General features: G+C 48.0%; 2 long non-coding RNA genes across 2 annotated transcripts in view; both read left to right on the top strand.

Moving 5' to 3' along the window:
- The window catches only part of LOC130513550 (uncharacterized), a 2,845-nt gene extending 2,126 nt beyond the window's left edge, over window positions 1-719 (top strand). The window contains exon 2 of the long non-coding RNA XR_008946749.1: window positions 261-719. This is a non-coding gene — a long non-coding RNA (uncharacterized LOC130513550). The remainder of the gene's footprint in view (window positions 1-260) is intronic.
- Window positions 720-4,080: 3,361 nt separating this feature from the next.
- LOC130513564 (uncharacterized) overlaps window positions 4,081-5,000 on the top strand; it is a 1,083-nt gene continuing 163 nt past the window's right edge. Inside the window, exons 1-2 of the long non-coding RNA XR_008946764.1 lie at window positions 4,081-4,632; window positions 4,729-5,000. The exon at window positions 4,729-5,000 is cut by the window's right edge and continues 163 nt beyond it. This is a non-coding gene — a long non-coding RNA (uncharacterized LOC130513564). The remainder of the gene's footprint in view (window positions 4,633-4,728) is intronic.

Here is a 5,000-nt window from a genome sequence, read left to right as displayed (position 1 = left end):
GTCTCAGCACGCGAGGTCACTTCCTGGTTTGCTGTTTGTTTTTCTCTTTTTCACTTTGGCTGACTCATATTTGGATTATTGGGTAAAAATGGCAGCAGTGAACATTTCCTCAAGCAAACGTGGGTTTTTAAAGCCAACGGTAGCATGTGGACAAGGTCATGTGACACAACAGGAAACCAGGGTGGCAGCTGTGAACGGGTTTCCTGTCCCACAACAAAGTGAACCAGCACTCATCAACATGCTTTATCATCATGTTACAGACAGCAGCTGCAGGCTGGAGGAGAACTGAGGAGAGCTGAGAAGATCTGGAGGAGAACTGAGGAGAACTGAGGAGATCTGGAGGAGAACTGGAGGAGAACTGAGGAGAGCTGAGGAGAGCTGAGAAGATCTGGAGGAGAACTGGAGGAGAACTGAGGAGATCTGGAAAAGAGCTGATGGAGAGCTGGAGGAGAACTGGAGGAGAACTGGAGGAGAGCTGAGAAGATCTGGAGGAGAACTGGAGGAGATCTGGAAAAGAGCTGATGGAGAGCTAGAGGAGAACTGAGGAGAACTGGAGGAGCACTGGGGAGAGCTGCATGGAGGAGAACTGGAGGAGAACTAGAGAAGAGCTGATGGAGAGCTGGAGAAAGTGTTCAAGACAGTCAAATCATTTCCGTTATGTCAGATGAACATTGGGTTATTAAAGAATATTCAAACATATCATGAAAGTAGCACCAAAATGAGCTGTCTGTCTGTCTGTCTCACACACACACACACACAACACACACACACACACACACACACACACACACACACGTACACACACACACACGTACACACACACACACACATACACACACGCACACACTTAAGATAAAAGCTGCTTTGATGGAATGTTTCATCTGCGGGTGTCTTCAAAGAGACAGGAAGAAGAGATAAAGGTAGCTGAAGATACGTTTATGGTGGTCTACGTGTGTGTGTGTGTGTGTGTGTGTGTGTGTGTGTGTGTGTGGTGTGTGTGTGTGTGTGTGTGTGTGTGTGTGTGTGTCTGCCGTATCCTCTGCAGCTTCAAATGCATTTCATTTCCTAAAGTCAGAATCAATTCAAACCCTCTGAGGAGTTAAATCCATCTACCTGCTTGTCATTTCTGTCAGCTTTTCATCCCTCTTTCTTTCCCTTTCTCTAACACACACACACACACACACACACACAGGGTTTTTTTCTTTTGAAGGGTTTCTGTTTTTCAGTCTACATGGAAAAGGGAGGAGAAGTGATGATGAATGAAGCCCTGCCTTCACACTCTCGTGGTCCCTGACGACGATCTGTTGGTGGTTTCCAGGATTCCAGTACCAGGATCCAGGACTACATCCATACTGGTGATGATTCAGCCCAGAGAGAGAGTGTGTGTCTGCACGTGTGTGTGTGCGTGCGCTGTTCAGGCTGCTGATTTTATTGGCTCTTTGTCTTGACGGCTCCTTGATTGTTTATCGGTTCTTGCCGCCGTTCTTCTGACCTATTACACTCCATCACCACACAAGCTTGTTATTAACAGTGTAATTATTCATGTTATTTACCAAACACTGAGTAGCTAAATATGCCTGTATTCCCATATTTACCGGACCTGCATGGTCCCATTTTCTGTTCACCACTAATTGGAGGTGTGAAAACTTCTCTACAAACTTGTAAACACCCCCCATGTGGACCCCCCCACCCCCCACCTGCCTCCCCAGGGATGCTCATTCCGACAACATCTACTACAACGTCTACCGTGTGGATGGAAGCACTAATATCTTCCCTCATGGCCACAAACGAAGCACGACAGCGCTGATTTGTCCCTCCAGGAGAGGCTGAGTCAGCCGGTTTGAACCTGTCACTTTTCCCTCTTGTCCTGTTCCACTTGCAGCCTCCGATCTGCCCAGCACGGAGAGAATTCCTCCTCCGAGCGTGTTTCCAGGGTTCACGGCTCCCTCCCCAAATGTTGAATATTGAGGGTTGGGTTCCATTCACGTTTATGGGCGCTCATTTTCTCCTCTCAAACATAATAAACATCTGTCTTTCTTTACAAGACAGGAAGGCACGACATCAAAGGATTGGGACACACTGAAGGTATGAGCACTCCAGGCGCTGAACAATACGACCGTAAAGATCAAGATTTAATGCGACGCCCACTCATCAAGAGTCATTTGTGATCTAAAGCACTTCTCTGGGAGAAAACGCCAAATTTCCAAATAAAAAAACTCACCCCCACACTGCCTGAAAGAAGAGGGCCACTAGATTTGAACTCCTTTCATCCAAGAACAAAGGTAAGATATTCTGAGTCTTTTTAATGTCTCTGAAATAAATTAAACCCATCAGGTATGGGGGCTTATTGATGCGGAGCTTTTTTGCCCTCTAAATCAGGTCTTATTTGATTCCACACAAAGCGGTTATCTCCCACACACTGGCTCTGCTCCCTCCACACAGCAAGACTTGACACGCCTATATGCCGCCTGTGTTTGGAGACCAAAGACCTCCACATCCACATGTATGGAGCATGTTTGTCTGCTCCTGCCTGCGGGACTGGAATGCCCTGCTCATGAAGAATAAAGCCAGCACTTCAGCAGTTCAAAACCCCTCTAATTAAAAATCTTCACTGTAATTAACTGAGGCTCATCCTGGATTTGGAACCTTCACTCTGACCCAGTGTAACTTAAACAGTGGCGCTGGCGCCTGGGTTCCACCATCGACGCTGTCAGTGCAGGTGTGTGAGCAGGTTTATCTGGGCCCGGTCGGCACCACTATAGTGAAATACAGCAGAGGACACACACAGTTTAACTGTGACAGTCTTCAAATTTGGATAAACAGGCGACTTCATTGATACACCTGTTTCCTTCAGGAGGTTTGGAGAGGAATCATTAGCTGACGGCGCCGCTAATGTCCCCCTGGTTCAGGTGGCGTCATCGCAGCTGTCACCGCAGCATTAATGGCGCCGCCTCGGTAGAACACGGCGGCGTAACAACCGCCTTAAATCACCGCCGACAGCTTTAAGTCATACGCTAAATAAAGGCGCGGCCGGGCCATCGATCGTGAGCGTATAAAGGCCTCGTTGAAAGACTCGACGTCAGGAGAGACCGAGGACGTTCCCCAGCTCGCACCATCAGAACAACAAACATCGTTCCCCTCCTCTTAAACTCACAAACGGACAGAAGTCAAAAAACTGAAGATCACAAAACCTTTAAAAATGTTGTAAGAACATTTCTCCTTCATAACCCGACATGAAGGTTGAACACAGTCCAGCTTTATTCTCTCTCCAATGTCTCTTTAATGCCAAGACTGGAGAATAAATTAGAGTTAAGAGAGATTATTCCAGACATAAATAGCATCTGAGGTTGAAAATAGAACAGATAAATCAAAGTAGAAAGTTTTATAATCTAAACTGGTAACACACAAAAAGATGTTTTAACGGCATAAAGCGGCTGGTTGTGTCAGACAGATCTACTTTGTGGACCTGTAAACATCTATTCCCCAAAGATTTCTTCAGATAAAAATATTCTGTAATTTGTCATTTAAGCTAAAAGTCATTTAAGGCTGAAAAGGCTAAAAAGCTAAAAGCATTTTTGTGAGGATGCAGGAATATCTGCCTGATAGCTAAAACACATCTTGGCTCATGCAGCGAGCGTATTCAGAGGTATACTGGTCTTTCATATTCAGGGGGGCGGTGTGTGTGTCGGGGGGGGGGGGGGGTGTTGGGGGGGGGGGGGGTGTGTGTTGGGGGGGGGGGGGGGTAGTAGCGCAGCACTGAGCAGCAGGAGACAAATGAAATGAAAATGCTGAAAGGCAAAGAGTTCATTTCCCTGAGTTTGAATACGCAGTGGGCTGAGTTATATGCAGCATATTGAGACACCTGCTGAGTCAATACTGGACAGTAGGGGGGTGGTGGGGGGTGGTGGGGGTGGGGGGGGGTGGGGGGGTCATAAATTATGGAATGAGACCATGGAACGCAGCGTGAGGCATTCAAAACACTGGAAAACAAACCGGGGGATGTGCAGAATAACGACAGGGACGACAAGCTGGGTCGACGCCTCATCTCCGAGCGCACGTGGACGCGCGCACGGACGCATCCTGGGGCCTGCACACATTTAAACCACAGCTCCAGAATTCTGAATGACATGTGCAGAAGGCGTGAAGCAGCACGCTGATTCAAAGTGAAGGAACCTTTAATTTTCCTCCTCGAAGCCGAGCTGACACAGTGGTGGTGATTAAACCTCTAAAATGCCTCTAAAGACGGAGCTAAAGGGGATGGAGGCGAAACTGAAGCAACCTTCTGGGGCTCCTGCAGACGCTGCGCCAGACTCTGAGCAGTCTTCATCCATTTTTGTCTCAAAGCATCTACAATATGTCAAACACAAAAAGTTCCCGGTCCCCCCCGAAACATCAGGAAGCACCAACAACAACAGTGTATTTTTATCTGTGTTTGCTGGCAGCGAGGACGGTGGCCACGATGTGCTCTCATTAAAAGTTCTTCCCTTCAGCACCGCGGAGCTGCTGCAGGAGGGGGCGTGAACGTCCTGTGTCCTCGGACCTGTCCACAGTCCCCTGTTGCAGTGCTGAAGCACAGCTAATGACAGCGCTCCTGCACTTATCTGCTCCAACACTGAGGAAGCAGCCCGGCAAGTTGGTACCGCTGTTCCCTTTTCTCTTTACATCCCCCCTCTTTGATTTCTCCCCACTTTTCATTGACTTCTCTTAATCACTTTGATCTCGCTGCAGTCTTTGCGACCAGCAGAGCATTAGGAACCTGCCCACAGACAGGAAGCCAGCAGAGGGAGTTCACAGGCAGGACGCTGGAGAAGGAAGCACAACCGTAGAACATGTTCAGAATAGCGTCTGCGAAGAGAACCGCCACAGTGGGAAACCACCAGAGCGGTCTAATAAGGTGATGAGTGGAGTCCAGCAGGCTGCCTCCTCTAATGATCACCAGTCCAAGCAGAGCTGAGGGGTTCAAATGCTATTTTATATACATATATACAGATATATACTGA

Source organism: Takifugu flavidus, chromosome 17 (genome assembly GCF_003711565.1).
Source record: "Takifugu flavidus isolate HTHZ2018 chromosome 17, ASM371156v2, whole genome shotgun sequence".
NCBI lineage: Eukaryota > Metazoa > Chordata > Actinopteri > Tetraodontiformes > Tetraodontidae > Takifugu > Takifugu flavidus.
The sequence above is the reverse complement of the archived record's forward strand: the minus strand, read 5'-3'. Positions and strand labels throughout refer to the sequence as shown.